The sequence below is a fragment of the Calidris pugnax genome, unplaced genomic scaffold (assembly GCF_001431845.1).
Source record: "Calidris pugnax isolate Ruff unplaced genomic scaffold, ASM143184v1 scaffold358, whole genome shotgun sequence".
Classification (NCBI taxonomy): domain Eukaryota; kingdom Metazoa; phylum Chordata; class Aves; order Charadriiformes; family Scolopacidae; genus Calidris; species Calidris pugnax.
In genome coordinates, this window is record NW_015091091.1 from 489,226 (window position 1) to 506,799 (window position 17,574).

General features: G+C 42.8%; 1 protein-coding gene across 5 annotated transcripts in view; it reads right to left on the bottom strand.

The window, feature by feature from the left end:
• Window positions 1-17,574, bottom strand: part of SEMA6A (sema domain, transmembrane domain (TM), and cytoplasmic domain, (semaphorin) 6A) — a 117,466-nt gene that overhangs the window by 82,888 nt on the left and 17,004 nt on the right. Inside the window, exon 1 of one of the 5 annotated variants that reach the window (XM_014957878.1) lies at window positions 16,882-16,913. The exons of the other annotated variants lie outside the window; for them this stretch is intronic. The gene's annotated coding sequence lies outside the window, so the exon portion shown is untranslated. Of the gene's footprint in view, window positions 1-16,881; window positions 16,914-17,574 lie in introns of those variants that run through there. 5 annotated transcript variants of the gene reach the window in all.

The window sequence follows — 17,574 nt, forward strand, 5'->3', positions numbered from 1 at the left end:
CTGTGGGGGGTGTTATACGTGTCTTTTTTTTTTTTTTTTTTTTTTTTTTTTAAACAGCCCTCTACTCAGCACTTATTTCTACCTCAGATCCCCCTGGCCAGGAAAACAGGCCAGTTTCCAAACAGCAGACAGAAGCAGTTAACAGCTTAAGACACGACTGACGCAACATAAAAACCTGCAGCTACTTTGCACAGCTTGGGCCTCAACATATAAAGCAGATATGCCTTTGTGCCCCCAGTTTTCAAAGCAGATTACCAGTGCACTGCAAGGGGCTGCTTTGACTCTGTAATTATAGCCATCTTAATAATGATCTGTTCGATGGCTGCCTACTGCTGGTGCCCAGACAGTTTAATCACTATGCATTCAGCTGCAGAGAACTAGCTATCCTTCCTGTCATTTGAAACATGGGACATGTTGTGTGAAGGCGGTGTAAATGAGCTTCCCCTGAACTAGCTGGCTAATATACTTTCATCATTTAAAGCCTAAATTATAAAATAGACCAGTAAAAGCCATAATGCGTTGCCTCTTATTACAAAAAGATGCTTCACCTCAGCTGCACTAGATGAACAGTCTCTCCTTACCAGGACTATACATATGTTATTTATTGAGCACCAGCTGCGTGCTCGGCACTGTACAGACACAGAGAGATGTGCTCCCCACTCCTGGGAAGCTTTTATACTCCAAAGTAGTGGAGTTTGGCATTCATTCTGCATGTAGAAATCCCATTGACTTCACTATGGGGAGCAGTTGCAAAAGCAGGTATTAAGGCGTTTGTACAAGCCAGTACAGCATCAAGTGCTAGGTACAGCAAGAGATGAAATTCAAGCAGTGCTCCTACATGGACAATGTTTTAGGCCTTGTGGAAACTACTGTGAAGACTGACACAGAAGAGGTGTGAGTACACCTGAGCATATGCGAAGATGCAGAAAGACAACGCCGTGTCACACGTTCCAACAGCCCTCCGTGCTGTTGCTGGCTGCATCTCTCCACACCCCATTGCTCTGTGGTTGCTGTCTTAATCTGTTCTCAAACCATGATGCTTTCAAGGCAATACTGATGCAGTAACATCCATCAATGGATGAATCAATGCCCAACGTGCTTCAGTGCCAGGGATTTGTTAGGATTCCTAGCTAAACACTAGGAGTGGGCCTAATGTGAGAAGGAACCATGAATCACCACCACAGTCTCCAAAATGTATTTTCTACTTGTGGTTAGACGCTACTCTCAGATTGCTACAAAGATTTCCCACACTAAAACACAGAAGTGGCTGAAGGTATGGCTACATTTCCAACCAGTGGATGGAAGAAGCTGGAACAGAAATGGGGAAGAGCAAGGCTGAAGTGGGGAAAATAAGGGAGCAGATCTGAGTACAGGCACTGGGAAGCAGAGAACAAAGACTGAAAACTGGGAAGCTGGAGGTTCAAACAGGTAACGCAGGCTAGGGAGGGAGAGCTGTCATAGCACCTGGGCATGGAGGAAGAGAAATGATTGGCGAGTAGGAGACAGAGCGAAAAACACCAAGATGAGAAGGACATTTCAAAATGAACATAGCTGTAAAAAGACGGTGAGGCAGAAGGACAGTTGCAGATTTGTATAAAGGAATCTTTAGAAGTGAAGAAAGGCAATTACAGGCAAAGGGAGAAGAAAGAAAAAAGATTCAGGCGAGATTCATAAGAAAATAGAGATAAAAGGACATCAGCTGGACGGAAGAAATTGAAAGAGTAAAAAAACGCATTGTTAAAGTTGCCGTTGTGTACCACACTCATTTTCATTTGGAGTCCATGACTGGAAATTGGGTCTCATGGGTGTGTGTTATTTTGTTCCTTTACTAATTCATCAACTTTTTAATCTTACCGAAATAATTCAAGGAGAGGGAAGGACACAAGGAAGTCTGCTGCACATCGACTGATGCCACGCATTAAAGGAGGCAATGATGATGCCCTCCCAGCAGCTGCCTTGCAGGAAGATTGCAGGTCCCAATACTATAACTACATCCAACCACAGGTTCACAGTTTACATCCCATGGGTCACTGCTGGATGAAAAGACAATTCTCCATCACTCCTGTCAGCACCTCTCTGGTCACAAGCCATCTAAATACATTAAAGTACATTAAATACTTTCTTAAATGCACTCTTCCATGTCAGGATTCACTGTAGTTCTGTCAGAGATGCATTTTAACCAGAAATGAAAGGGAAAGTAGCTCTTAGATCATGGGTAGGAAGGCAGGTGCTCCACCGAACAACAATATCACTCTCGTGAGATCCAAACTAAAAAAAAATGGGGACTTAGGAGCCAAGGGAATTTTGCCCGTGCATAAGAATTGTCCTTATGTTTCAGAGATGAAGGATTTGGAGTCTGGGCCCCGCTCCCTGTGTGTATCTATGTGTGCCTTGATTTATACAGTAATCGTGTCTGTTGCCTGCAGCACAGGGACTTGTTATAAAAGCACAGGAAAATGTCCTCCTGCAGAGCACTGTTGTACACCTCAGTCAGCAGCTGCACTGGAGAGGACTGACAAATGGTCAAGACTTATAACTCTCAAGGTGGAACAAAAAACCAGCAAGATGGGAAGGACAGAGTTGCAGGAGAAGCACAGGCTGTAGAAAGGGAACCTGCAAGAAATAAGAGGTACCAAGGACACATACAGAAAGCCTAACACAACGTGCACCTAACTTGCCTCATGGGAGTTGGGTAGATAAATCTAAATGGAATAGACCTCGTTTTTCATGCAGCTGCAAAGCCAAACATCCTTCCCATGAAACCATTATAAATCCCTCATCTTCAGGGTTGATTTAAAAATTGTAACTCAGCTGTTGCAATTTGTATCGGACTCAAATTTGGCAGTGCCAGACATCAAATCAATTCCACATGAGAAGGGGATCTACAATGCTCCATTTTACAGCCTGAAATTGTACTTTCAATGGTTTTAAATGTTTTCTATGCCATTCCAAAGTGAAAGAAAGACTAGATTAATTTTTAAAATGAGGGATCAGTTTAGCTCTTAGTAGAGTCAGTGGAAAGATTCCCACTGGATTTAAAGGATCCAGTCAGAAATACAGATGATGTGCCTTCAGCATTCTTTCTCTCAAAAAGAATAAAAAAATTGAAAAAGCAAAGAACCACAAATATTTTAGAAGAGAACATTTAAGTCCTGAGCACATACAATAGATATTTGACAACTGTATATTGCTCACCAGCCTGCCGTGCTGTTATCCAACACATTGTTGTTGCTTGCATATATTGATTTCCATGCATTTTTCCCAGGCTGTTTTTTTTTATAATACTGTCTTATTTTAATGGGGTTACATCTCCCATACAAGACACACAAGGTTACTATCCCATATGGCAAAGATCGGGAGCCACGCACTGTTATACTTTCAAACTGTTAAAAATATGCAAACTGTGGGTCTGGATCCTGAAAAACGTAGGCAGACAAAACTGCCATTTAATTTAATAAAGTCAATGGGAGTGTAGCCAGCAAGTCAGACCTTATGAAATTAATATTCTGCACTAGCTAGTCTGCTAGTTTATGTTATAGGATGTGTCGGGCACTGCGAAATGCAACATACCAAATTCAGCCTCACACAACCCTACAGCAGGAACATTCTGTTTGTTTATATGGAAATGTTACTACTAAGCAAGCACTGGAACCACCGAAGCCTGGATGTTAGGAATTTGTGTCCTAATGCTGATGTCTTTAAAAGGACAGGGCTTCCCACACGCCCTTCGCCTCTGAAGCCACACTCTTTCACCTGTTTGCCTGGTTTCAGGAGGGACCTGGGAAAACCGCTACTGTGCAGCGTGGGCTAAGACAACCCAAAGCCTCCCAAGTTACTGGGAGCTGAAAATTGTGCATACGTAGACAATATAATCCCACAAGTCTCGTTTCTTTAGGATGCCAGGCTAAAAATATAGCCATTTGCATTAATTGCTCTGAAGAATTTCAGCCCTGAACTGCAGTGGGAATTGTACCCCCAGTTGCACAGAGCCAAATTTAGCCCTGGAGCCTGAACGGGTCTGAGCTTATCTCTGACCTCTCCCCCTTCTCTGGGTTTCAGACACCTCCTTCACCCTGTCCTCACACAGTTGTTTGTGCTTAATTGGAAGCTGTCGAATTTCCTGCTAACTGGTAAGCAAACAAAGCACCCTCTCCACCAGCACTGGGATCCCTGCTTGGCTGACTTTAAATAGATGAGGCTGACCAGATACTGACCATCAGTTCAGAGAAGAAAGGGCTGTTGTGCGAGGAAGCCACATCCCCCCACTGGGGACCCAGGCAGCACAGTGCTGCCCTTGCCTCTCTCAGCCCCACTGAGATTGCCCCTCAGCAATTGCCCCCCCACAATTGCCCCCCAGCCTTGGAGAGGTGGGTTTGGAGGACAAGAAACACGGACAACAAGAAACATGGACTTTCACCACACTGGGAAGACATCATTGTGCAAAAATCCCTGAACAGATGCTGGTGGGCAGACAAAAATTTGTTACTTATTTACAGGGATTTTAGAATGGGAAAGGCATAGGGGGAGAAAATACCTCGGCTCTCCATGCAGGGATCTGGCAAATCCCCAAGCCTAGCTCCTCCTGAAAAGCTCAGTGTGCCAATGTTTCCTGCAGGTACTACTTCAGTGTCGACAGCAAGATGTTCTCAGCAGCAGAATTAACAGCTGCACAATACAAGCAGCAACTGAATGGTTGAACAGCTCTTTATACAGGCACGGTGTGATAAAAACCTAGTGTTCTTTTGTGCTCCACAAAGCCCCTACTTTGCTGACTCCAAGTTCAAATCTCACGGGCTATTAGGAGAAGGAAGAAGGACAATGCATGGTAGAAAAGAATGTGCTTTATTCTGAAAACCAAGCCCGCACTACGGGCTGTGTTACATCCTAAATACCAAGCCAGAAGCTGCTTTCATGTCAATTAGAAGGTATGTATTTTGGCATGCAGGGATCACCCACTTAGTCACAGTGCAACTCAAGCCTGCTCTTCATGATGAGGTGTAAGTGGAGCATTTTCCTCTCACTAGTTGTGCTCCCCTGTAGGGGCAAACACAGGACATATATAAAGTGTCACCAACTGGTGACAGTGGCCTTGGAGCCTGTTTTTTAAAGACTGGGAAATGTATGATTTTTCCCGGTTCCCAGTCTTTTCTCCCCAAAGAATAAATCACAGCCAAATAAATGAGAGGTGGGAAAATTCCTTTAGACTGCTTAGTTGAACCCTTTGTTAGCTGAGACAGTTAGGCCACTGGTAACTCATTTGGATTGCTCTGGGGGAACAAGAGGAGAGACAAACTAAAGCATTGTGAGAGGAAGTCAGAGCAGGGCTGGAGCAGCTGCTCAAAGTGGCAAGCTAGTAGCCAAATGAAACACCAGGTCTCCAAAACTGTTTTTATTTTGTTTTGTTTTGTTTTTTTTTTTGTTGGGGGCGGGGGATATTCTTTAACATTCTCCTCTTAACACTAAAACCCAAATTCTTCCAGGAGAGGGATGCCAGGGAGCTGTGCCAAATTAAGACGGAGCACCATATAAGCAGTTCACTGGTAGACGCCAGTCCATGGTATACTAGCTTGTCTTCTCTTGAGAATATTTGTGACTTTGCTGAGAGACTCAGGATTGCACCAGGCCTTTGTTTATTCATCTGCAAATCAGTATCGTAATGCAGTACCTGCCTCACAGAGAAGTTATGAGGCTCCATTAATTCTCGTAATGTGCTTCAAGATAATCAAATAAAGGATGCTGGGAGAGTGTAAGGTAATGTTATTGTTCCCTGGAAATTCCCTCTTTTCCTAGCTGGCACAATTCTTCCTTTTCCCTGCTTAATTTTAATCTCTCTTAGCCCTTGGGCTACAGTTTATTGTTCTGTCTCTAAATAGAGGCAAACAACTCTTTTCAAATAAATTTCCAGTAGCAAAGTTGAGTCAGTGTCAAGAGTTTTTACTGTAAACTACAGGAATTAAAACAAGCTACACCAACGGTAACATAAAAATTCAGTTCTCTCATCCCTGCTGCAAAAGCTCTTTACAGAGCTCTCTAACAGGTGACAAAGTGTTTGAAGGTCAACAATTGGTTTTCTGCCATATAGGCTGAAGGCTGAATATCCCTGCGAACCCTTGCACAGATTTGGAGGCGGGGGAGGAGTTGTAGGCTGCAGTGAGAAAAGTCCAACAGCAAAGGAAAGCTTGAATTACATGCTGAAGCAAATTACTAATTAATTGGAATTAGCTTAGTCTAAAAATCCTGCATTTGTTGAAAGTGAAGCCAGACAATGCAGTCCTTCCATCCATCAGTCCTATAAAAACAAGGTGTCCATTTTGAGAAGAAAAAGAACAACTGCAGAGAGATTTCATTTGAAAGCCATGATGTCCCGAATGAGTAAGTCATGCAAGGTGGCATACTGAAAATATAGTTGAAGTAACTGCTAAAAAGGAGATTGCTGTGGACACAGGAAAGGGTTAACAATTATATACCTCATGATGATAGTCCACCCACATAACTTTTGTCTGCCAGTACTTAACACATTACAGGTTCAAACACTGTAGTAATTCTAGCACACTTGCTGCTATCTTATACACGGCTGGATATCTAGGACAGGAAAAAGCTCTAAGTTCTGTAAGCCTTAAAGAAGATTGATTTATCCACACAGGAATTCTCCTGCATAGCTGTATCATGCCCTTGTTCACATGTTTTTTGCTTTCTGTAACCCCCATTACTAAATTAGTGCTCTCTTATTTCAGTGAGTTATTTCACTCTGCCAGATTTCATAAAATCCCTTCAATCACAAAAAGAGCATTCAAAAACACGCAGCAGACCTTATGCTGGTGGACTGCAGAAAGCACTTCTGAAGGCTCAGGGAATCTGAGGACAACCCCAGCCCTCAGGGACATTTGTTCACCAACATGGAGCTCCTTTCAGCGGAACAAAACAAAGTACTTCAAGCTTCAATCTACCAAAAAACATGCATCCTCCTAGTCCCAGTGAAGAATACCATGCTAGCAGCAGTGAAAACTATGCAGGAACTCTCACTGCTTAAATTCTGGTCTGCAGGAAAATTCCACATTAGGTTGCCACTGAAATAAAGGATTCCTATCTAACTGTCTGCAGGCTGGTTCATACTCAACAATGGTACTGGCTTTGGTGGTGTAATTCCCTGCATCCTCTGCTGTGAAAGCAACATGAGGTACAACACGCTTTTTACTAGAATTCAACGGACAGCTAAGCTCCACAGTTCTCATTAGAAAGGATAAATTTTTAGCCTTTACAGTGCTTAATAGCACAGTATTTTGCTAAGCCAGCTTTGGGGGCCTTTTCCTCTGAAATAATAAATATAATGCACGTTGTCTATCGCCCTCGCACTCCCAATTTATTTGCTATTTTTCTCGCTGCCTAGCGAACTGGTAAGCCTGGCTTACAAATGACTAAGAAGAACACGTAAGTTCAAGTATAAAGATTTTTTTTCTAGAATTGCACACACAAATGTTTTCCCACATCAAAGAACTTTTAGAATACCTTAATTTCACGTTTGGGTTTTTTTGGTTTTTTGGGTTTGTTTTTTTTGACAGGCTTTGAAACTTCATTCTTTGCTTCTTAAAAAGTTCAGTTATACAGTTAGGAGGCTCTCATCAAGATTTTCTGCACTCACTTTTGTTGACTCTGCTTGTGATGAATAATTAACATATTAAAACAAGCTAATAAATCCGAGTTTCCATAAATCCCTGCATTGTGAGCAGAAATCCGTTTGAGCCTAAGTAGCGTTTTTATTTACTTGAGGATTATAAAAAGTTGTGCAGATGAAACAAGGGGGAAAGCATATGCCTTCACCTTTCAGCAAAGCGTTCTTTCGAAGGCAGTGAAGGTGATGACAGGTTTGAATAAGTGCCAGCTGCAACTGGCGCAACTTTAAAGAGTACCAGAGGGTGTGCTCATTATTTCTTTCTGGCCAGACCTGAGCAACTGTATCTTGGATACACTCCTTGTTAATGCACTGAAACAACCCTCGTCACTAGGGATTCCAGCTGGACTGCTTCTGGGATCCACTTGCAAACTGAACCTGGGGCATGAAAGGTGATCTGACTCTTCCCATTTTTCTCACCCTCCATTTCTCTTTCCCTTTCCAGAATTTATTTTAAACCAAAGGGTCCCCTCTATCTCTACTTTCACTTTTGTTCATCATTAAAATCAACAGGACAAACTGCAAGCTCTATACGCAGAAGAGTTAACACAAAGACTACTTAAGACTACTACAGGCGTTCCGTACTGGGAAGCAGGATATACTGCTTCTAGACACCCCCCCACCCCCCCACCATGCCTGCACTTCTTCTGAATTCCAGTGTTCAGAACAGGAGAGAAAGGAGCCTTGATCCGGACGCGAGCACGAAGAGATGGATCTGCACCAGAGGCAGCTCCGACTGCTCCCAGTTCAGAGGGCTGAGAGCACAGACCACTGACGGGGAGCAATGAAGGGCACCCCAGCTGTTTCACCCCCCCGGGTAAATCCACACATGTTCTGAACAGTCTGGCAAGAACCTGGAACAAAATCACAGTTAGCGAGAGTTTTTCCACTGACCTCACAAGAGCAAGTGTTTCCCTCCTGCCGTGAGGCTCACGCTCACTCTGACGCCAACAAGAAAGCACCCATTTTTTATGAAGATGAAGCACAGGAAAGTACCCATTCTTTTAAGATGGAGAAGTGCTGGTGGATATTTCTCCCTATTTTGTACATAAAGGTTAATAACCTAAACAAAACCTTAAAAAGGTAAAAGTTTTGCAGCTAATCGTGTAGACAGACCTGCAGATGACTGGTTCCTCTGACACTCATTCCCAAGCATACACTACAGCTAACACTTCCTGCTGCTGAAAGAAGAGGCATTATTAAAAATCATTTAGCTAAAAACCAGGTCTGCTAGTGATGATTCTGTTCATATTAGCTGGTTCTTTATTGGTCAAAGTATTTTCAATGACACAGAAAAACGAAAACAAGTCTTTTCCTCCAAAACAACATTAAATTTTTGGTTGAGTTAACAGTTTTGTCTGGGGAAAAATTAAGAACCAGCTGCAACTGGAACTCCAGCTCAAATCCTGATCCCCATCCACACTTTCTTCACATTTGCATAAATAATGCTTCATCTCTATGCCAGGCTCACTATTTATGAAGAAAGTATGTTTATTAATATAATGTGGGAATCAGCAAATGCAAGGTTGTCTGCTTCTCAGGGATCTCCTAAATCTAAGATGCTTCGAGTTTTCCTCAAATATTGGTGGTACGATGCATGAAAGAACCTGAAGATCAGACCTCCTAAGATGTTGGCAGTGCTGGAAGACAAGGGCAAACGAACAAGAGGTAAAGAGTCAGAAACTATGCAAAAGAAAGAAGAATACAGAGAAGCAGGCACTACTGCCATCAAGATGTAGAGAGAAAGGCAGCTGCAATTATAGAGAAGAAAGGAGAAAGGCTTGAAATATGAAACCTTCAGATGAAGAAAGGATTTGGTTGAACTGCAGTAAAGATTAGGAGCTTGTCAATACTGGGTCCCGAGGAAAGTCAAGACAATTGAAGAAAGACGTGAATTCAAAGTTAATTCTTAGAACATACTAATCTTCCAAAGCATGCAGAGTTAAGTTGAGGTAAGGCCTCTTCAGAGTAAGATCACTCATAGAGGGATCAATGCACTTTAATTAAAGCATAGTTGTAGATAATGAGCCTTACCTATCTATGTCCTGGAGAATAAGGACGTGACGACGTCCAGAAAAGAAGATACGAGAAGATAAAAGACATAGAGAAAACAAAGCATGTTAAAAAGTTTGGTTGGCAAAAAAATGATAAGACTTTAGACTAGCTGACCAGATCTTTGACATCCTAATCTGTACTCAGTTTCTCCAAAACACTTATAAGTAGGAGTAATATTTGGCTGGTAAGTTGCAAAAGTTTATTCTGCAGGTTCAATAAGAGATTACACCCTAGAAGGTTCCTGTAGATGTTGTGAAGATCACATAGCTTGCTGTGGCTAATCAGCTGGATATCCTGTGCATTACTACAGGAAATAATGAAAGCAGCACAGGCATTTCAAGTAAGAGCACAGGATATTTCACGTCCCTTGTTCCTGTTATTTAAAAATTTAGCTGAGGCAGTAAGACTGCAGGACTTTGACACACATCGGACTGTTCCTTCACACACGAACCCACTTCCCACCTCAACCCCGCCAGAAGTGGTTTGCAAGTTCCCCTAGTTCCTTTCCAGCCACCCATATGACATCTGTACACACAAGGTGTTTGCTTCTTCAGACAAAGGGGTTTTGAGATATTTTCTTTGGCTAAAAAGCTTGCTACAAGAAATTACTGAACAAATAGAATAAAAGTACCTTTTCTCTCAAGCAACTGTTGTTGAATTCCCTGATAAGGATAAAGCTAGTACAAACAGCTCCCCGACATGGGGTAACTCTTCCCACCGTTTCCAGCCAGCCATGACTGGAGTCTGTTTACCTTGGTAGGAGACAGCTCCAGACCGATCAACAGAGGATTCAGTCCTGTGGAGTGCAGGTGTTGTACTCCATAAGGCATGCAAAAATGCTGAGGTCTACTGTAATTAGTTTTCAGGTTATGTCTGGCAGTTTAGTATGTTTTATGTGCAACGAGTAACAAAAATAAAAAAGGTGTTTCTAAAATTACAGGGAGTTGGGGGAGGAAAAAAAAAAAAAAAGCTACGAAATATTTCCTTATCCCTCGTTGTTGTTTCACACTAAAGAACTATTTCTGCTTTTGAACTGCAAGTATGAACAGCACTTTTCTGGCCAGCTCACAGGAGAAGTTTTTTTGGTTCAGACCCTTTCAGTGTTGTCATCCCAGCTCAGAGGGCAAGCTGAGACGCGAAAAGACTTTTTCAGAAAGGGAGTTATCTGATGTTGGCACAGAGCTGCCAGGTTGTGTCCTTAACTATTGCTTCCCAAGATGCCACCACCGTATGGGAAATGAGGAAGGGAAAGAAGCCATGAACAATGCATCTTTGGGTCCTGCCAATTTCCAGGAATTTCCCTACTGGCCAGCCCCTGCCTGTGACACAGTTTTCACACACCTCTCCCCAGCACATCCCCAATGCAGGCTGCCGTAACCAAGGGCTGCTCTAAAGGCTCATCATGCCACATGCAGGATTCCCGCAGGTTTCTGCCACTCTCTTACAAGCTATTAAGGGCAATGGAAACTTTCTTCTATAGAGACTGCACTCAGGGCCTACAGCTTCCCCCCCTCCTTTCAAACCCTGAAAATTACAGTATTGTTACTTCTCTAAAGCAAGGTGTTTCAAAGAGCTGCAAATTAGCTACGTGAGACTGTGTTGAATAATACCTTCTAACCACTGTGAATTCCAGTAGGAAATTCATTCCCACTAACTGACTTTTATTTCAAAAGTGTTCATACACTACAATGGTTGGCAGCAAATATGGTTTTTACGTGCACTGAAGAAGTAGGGTTTTTTTCATGACAAATAATTATCAGGTATTTGGTCTTTCTGTGAGGGAGAGAGATACCACTTAGCAACATTTTAACATATCTACTTTACCTGGAGGCTATATCCTGTTTTTGAAAGCAGCTGCAAAATCTTAATATCTCTAACATCCATAAGCCTATCTGATTAATTTGTGAACATCACCAAAACATATTTCTGTTCACAGTTTTCATACTTCTTTTCACTTTCTATATAGAAATACTCGAGTACACAAGTTCATTTTCTGGAATATTCTGTAGGAGTAGTATTACTTTGTGTTAGCTTCATATATATTGATAAGGTAAAACATCAGTGAGCCTATACATCAGACAAGGGATTGAGTTTATTAGCAGACCATGAAAAGCAGAGCCCTGTGCTGACAAAGCCATAGGGCTTCTGCACAAAATCACCAAGCGCCAATTGTCAAACCTCTGCACGCTGAGCCATGACGATGCTCCTCCTGTTGCTACACTCCAGTGCCCACATACAGGGGGTTAAAAAATGCTGTTTCTTGTCATTTTGCTCTCCAAGAGCACCAAGCTGGTGCTGGCATAGGGCTGCTGCAAATCCATTCACTAGACAGTAAACGTACTTGCAACAAATTTGCTGGACCCATTCCCAGCTCTTCAGCAGATATTTTTAATAGGGTCATTGCTAGATGTGCTGGTGGCCGTGGAAACACCCTCAGCCTATTCTGAGCGACCTTCACTTTTCATATTTTTTTTCTTGGTCAGTTCTGATTCAGTAGCTTTGATTCCTACTTTCAAATACAACACGATTGACAATCAGATACGAGCTCTGAGAACTATTCTTTTTTAAAAAAAACCCGATGCTTCTTTTCCCAGTGACAGTCTGATTGCTGATGACAGCCTAAATTTCTTGTATAAAGTTCAAGAATCAAACTGCAATGTCACTGCTCTTCCTATTCTTCACAAGCTGTAGAAAACTATTTCCCAAGAGTCACACTCCTCCCAGTTTTCCTCTCATGCTGCCCTAGCACTCCTGAATTTTTAAAGTAATTTTTAGTTTCCTCTCAGAAATACACACTCACTGTCTAAAAACCCCATAGAACTTGAGATGTTTTTTCTTTTTTAATATTGCATTTAAATATGCAAAGCAGATGCAGATGTCTGATTGCATTTTTCAACCATCTGCTTTAATAAGTGCAGGATGGACTCTACACTGACCTTGCTTTCCAGTCCCATAGTCTGTGAATGAAGCTGTTTAAAACATGACTTAAGTCCAACTACTGGTGTGCAAAAAACCCATCACTAAACAGGCCTGTGGACTGAAGGCACACCATTATCACAGGGAATGTCTCCTTCTTTACTCTGATACACCTGACAATGAATGAGCAGTAACACCAGAGCTTATAAACTCTTCATTTCTTTACTCATCAAGTCATCTTTTTCATTAAGTAGCACCTGACAGACACAAACCGTCTTGAAGATAATGTAAGAATCAACAGTAGATCACTTGCAATGCGTATTTATACCTTTAAAGAAAAGCTTTCCTGTGTGCCAGCGTTGCCAGCTCCTACAATTTTTATCACAAGGCTATGTAACACCGGGTATTTTCTTTGATGATCTCGCTTCTGGAATCACAGCAGTAAATGAATTCCTAGAAGTAAGAAAGCAACTCTTCAGTCGCTGGGGACTGGTTGCAAGCTCCCCTTTTTCATCATTTCGAAGACCTGACCAGCGTGGAGCTTAGCAACAACACTGTGTCTCCTCATATTTCCAGCCTCTCAAGGAAAACAGCACTCTCCTTGGAATGCTAGGAAAGACTCAGTGACGTACTTTATCGCCACTTGTCAGACCCAGCTTAAGGAATTCAAACCCCTGATAAACCCCAACTTTTCGAGCACCACTTCTTGCAGCCAGAGGTGAGCTCGCCCTGGCAACCTGGCAGACCCAGGCGAGGGGCAGAGCGGGCTGGCACCGGACAGGCTGGTCCTGCCCAATACCAACGCTCTACGGGGAACTGGCATCCACAGAAGCTGCAGGACCCATTTAAAGAAAAGATCTGTGATAACTCGTTCTTCTAAGCGAAAAGCGCACACCCGAGGCCTGCCCTTTGCGGGCACGCTGCCCCTTCCAGTGCCACCGACTGCACCAGGCCGCAGTCTTGAATATTCAGCAGTTCTGAAAGTCGTGACATCTCCCTTAAGCCTCCACAGATGCAAACAAAGCTAAACCATCAGAGCAAATCCCTGGACAAAAAAAAAACCAAACAACTCTTTATTTGTAAGAGAGGGAAAATTACCAAATGTATCTCCAGTAGAACATTCCCTTCAGCATTAACATTTATTATTAAGCAAAGTAATAAAACTGATTGCTCCTTAGTATTTTCACTAAAAATACAGAGCAGGTAATTAATATTACACCTCTTCATGTCACTATATAGAAATTAGTATCTTTTTCTGTTTTGAAAAAACTAGACAATATATTTAGTGGTTAGCACCAAGTAATGATCGCTGAAGGGAACAGAATGAAAACAACTCTACCCACAGTGCTTTCCCTGCCAGTCCAACTCTCCCATGTACAGCCTGTAAATAGGTCTCTGATTATTAACTCACATTACTCCTCTACATAATCATACAAAGAAAAATTACTTAGCTATATTTCCGTTTGACTTTACAATGCTTAGATAAGTTCTCATACATAATGAATATTAATGTACTACCAAGAAATAATTAGAGAGATCAGCCTACATAATATACATCTATCCTTCAACACCTTTCACTTAAAAAAATTTTAATGTCTGCAGATTTTCATAATCTCTCTTAATATAACCTGTTCCTAATGTCAATTTCTGAACCTGCACTTTTCTCATATAGAAGACACAGACGGAAGCAGTGCTTGCTTCCACTGAATGACTGCAACTAAAATGAGCATCTGGCCTGATGGTCACCACACATTCAACACTACTTGGCAGGATTGCCAAAAGGTTACGAAGAGACCTACTGTCTCAGAATCATAGAATCACAGAATCATAGAATCATTCAGGTTGGAAGAGACCCTTGAGATCATCAAGTCCAACCATCTACCCTACTCTACATAGTCCTCCCCTACACCATATCCCTCAGTACCCCATCTAAACGTCCCTTAAACACACCCAGGGATGGTGACTCAACCACCTCCCTGGGCAGCCTATTCCAATGCCTGACCACTCTTTCTGTGAGGAATTCCTTCCTAATGTTCAGTCTAAACCTACCCTGTTGGAGCTTGAAGCTGTTCCCTCTTGTTCTGTCATTAATTACCTGTGAGAAGAGACCAGCACCAACCTCTCTACAGTGTCCTTTCAAGTAGTTGTAGAGAGTGATGAGGTCTCCCCTCAGCCTCCTCTTCCCCATACTAAACAGTCCCAGCTCCTTCAGCCGCTCTTCATATGATTTGCCTTCCAGGCCCTTCACTAGTTTCGTTGCTCTCCTCTGCAGGTATCACTTGATACCAGCAGACCTGTAGTCCTTTAATTCTTGGGCTTGAAATTAGCACTATGAAGTAAATGTGGGAAGTTGTGAATCATTCTACTGTATGGAAAGTTTGTGAAAATTACTGGGTCACCAAGGTGGCATATGGTTATCTCAACTTTTCCTTTGTTATATTGTTGACCTGACCCCAGCAAAGAGCCAGAGTCGTAATGTTAATTTTTTTTCATCCACTCTGCACACAAACCTCCACCAGTAGCTCTTTTGTTGAGCAGGAGAGCAAGGCACATGTCCAAAACTCTCTGTACCATCAGAACATTGGAATAGACATACTGGCAATTATGACCAGAAACGCACCTACCCTGGTATCCCATCGTTAGCAACAACCATGAACAAACCTCCAGAGAAGAGCCACAAACAGGAAAAACACAGTATTGAATGCTTGTAGGATTTTACATATTTAAATTGTCTTATGTCTTTGTACCATTTTTCACGTATTTTTGTGAATATCCAACTTCAGTGTTCTAGCTACCTAGCATGGGAAGGGAGATGGGAAGGAAGGGAGGGAGGAAGGAGGGAAGGAAGGAGGGAAGGAAGGAGGGAGGGAAGGAGGGAGGGAAGGAGGGAAGGAGGGAAGGAGGGAAGGAGGGAAGGAGGGAAGGAAGGAAGGAAGGAAGGAAGGAAGGAAGGAAGGAAGGAAGGGTAACTAATTAAAAATTATAAACCTCGGTATGACCTAGTGTAGGGTTTTTTTGGCACATTAATGCTCTACATTCTGCTACCTATGTAAGTCACAAAACTAGGAGGCAAGTAGCGTGTTTCTCCTTGGAGGTATGGAAATCTCCTGCTCTGCATACTGCGGAGCACTGATGCTTGATAGGGAGCAGTGAGTGAGCAGATACAAATCACCTGGGGGTCCAGCCATCTGCCTCTCGCCCTGCCAGATCAGAGGATCTCAGCTTTAAACCTATTTCCTACCTCAGCAAAAAAATGTGTTTTACCTTTGGCAAACGTTCTTCTCGATAGAACACTCTTCATTTGCTGGATAAAAAGGCAACCTTCCCATCCTGGGCTGCTGTTTTGGGTTTGTTTTTCTTTCCTTTTGCTTCTAAATTGCAAGTTTGGTCTGGCTTAAGCCTTACTCTTTTTTTTTTTTAAATTGCATTGCATTATCTGGCTTAGAAGGAACAAAACAATATTTTACAAACTTTATTTCAATGTTGATAAAGCTTAATACAAACTCGGCAATTGCTTACCAAATCTCTTCCCTCAAGACCACCCTGAAACTCTAAACAAGTCAGAAGGGCCGCGCTGAGAATAAATATCAAAGACATTGCCAGCTTCATCTTTCTATTTAATTAGCAGACAAGCTCATTAGCAGAAGAGCTGTATCGGAGAGCGTGCCTGCAGCCCTTGCTCGCACCAAGGACTGGGGAGAGAGAAGGAGGCGGTGGTTACACATGCAGAAAGCCACCCAGCACTGGCACCAACAGCAGTAGATGGCACAAATGGGGACAGGGAAGGCTGTGCTCTCACGACGGCAAAACTCCGCAGCATGCTGTGCTGTAAAGTGACATTTGGCAGCTCTGGGGAGAAGCTGAACGATGGATTCAACAAGCACAGAGCACGACTGTGCCCAGTTAACAGAGCAAGGGTGTGCTCTGCCATTCTCTGCATGGAGGAGAAGGTGGGAAAGACAACCCATGTCCTCCACCTCCAAACACCATCGTGTCCCACAGAGCACGGCACCCTCAACAAACCAAAACAGACACGGATAGTAAATAAATACTCCCATCGGAAAACATACACGATATACGTGTGTGTGTCTGTGCCCAGTCTGCATGGGGTGGGGGGTGAAATTCACAACGCTGCCAGGGGCAGCCTGCTTCCTTGTTCAAACAACCTGTCACTGAGTAGCAACGTTTATAACTTAGTCAAGATTTTAGTACTTGCTCAGCACACAGCGACTAATACTCACAAAGTGCTCCCGGAGGCAGTTCGCTGCAGCCTTTCCAAGCAGGAGCGTGTCCACTTAATTATTGCTGGGACGCTGTCAAGCACATTTTAGCTTAAAATACAAACAAAAATCTCCATTCACAATAATTTGAGGGTTTCTTCAACTCTCTTCTATTGAGAAAATAAAGTTTGGGGGACTTGAAGAGTCACAGCTGCTACTAATCAAATTTATTTAAGAGAGTAACGTGAAACAGCGTGTTTGCAAAAGTTCATAATCACAGCAGAATTAAATCATTTTTACAGAGCATTTATTTGAAAAGTTCCGTACACAAACTTTGAATATGGCAGAGAATATTTCCCTCGCAGTTAAGGTTTGATTTCATCCCTGGAAACCGCTATAAAAATCCTGCTCGCTTGCAGCGGCGTTCTTTATTTACACTCGGTTTTAGTTTTAAGACCTGTGACAAACACCAGACTGTTCACGTTCATGAGGACGTAGGCAGAGCCACCACACATACTGCCCTGCCTCCTGGTTACTACCTGGCTCACTCCGGAGCAGCCAGCTCAGCAGGTTCTTCCTCTGCGGACACCCAGGTCCGGAGCTGGAAAAGGGGCTTTGAACTTCACACGCCTGGGGGTGCATCAGCAATTACAGCCACAGCGTGACAATCACACCTTAAAATGATGATCCTTGTGCTGATGTTATTCTTCTTCC